Source organism: Littorina saxatilis, linkage group LG16, assembly GCF_037325665.1.
Source record: "Littorina saxatilis isolate snail1 linkage group LG16, US_GU_Lsax_2.0, whole genome shotgun sequence".
NCBI classification, from domain to species: Eukaryota; Metazoa; Mollusca; class Gastropoda; order Littorinimorpha; family Littorinidae; genus Littorina; species Littorina saxatilis.
In genome coordinates this window covers 5,789,743-5,790,092 of record NC_090260.1, presented here as the reverse complement: position 1 = coordinate 5,790,092, position 350 = coordinate 5,789,743, and the positions used below count along the sequence as shown (strand labels likewise).

At 36.6% G+C, this 350-nt stretch overlaps 1 protein-coding gene across 1 annotated transcript in view; it reads left to right on the top strand.

Annotated features, from left to right (window-relative positions):
- LOC138949823 (uncharacterized) overlaps window positions 1–2 on the top strand; it is a 49,375-nt gene extending 49,373 nt beyond the window's left edge. Inside the window, exon 10 of the mRNA XM_070321600.1 lies at window positions 1–2. This exon is cut by the window's left edge and continues 1,387 nt beyond it. The gene's annotated coding sequence lies outside the window, so the exon portion shown is untranslated.
- Window positions 3–350: the final 348 nt, after the last annotated feature.

Sequence of the window (350 nt, the reverse complement as noted above, 5' to 3'; positions counted from 1 at the left end):
TTATCTACAAAACAAAGAGAGAGAAAGCGAGAGAGAAAGACAGACAGAGATGAGAGAAGACATTCGTGTTCATCTCTCAATGTCTGCCACAGAGAAATGTCGGTTGACATTTTACAGAAATGAGAACTCATAACACCTCGCAAACAGTGTGAACACTCTGCCACTCATACCAAAGGAAATTCAACCTGAGAATATCACGTTCAGCTAACTATTGTATATATATCCTGACAGAGCACCTGTAACATTCAAACGACTATTGTTTAACTGACCATCATTTGTATAATCTAACATGTGAATAACTTTGCAATTTTTGTAAATTTGATGTTGACTCTTTCCAACATTTTCTGTCG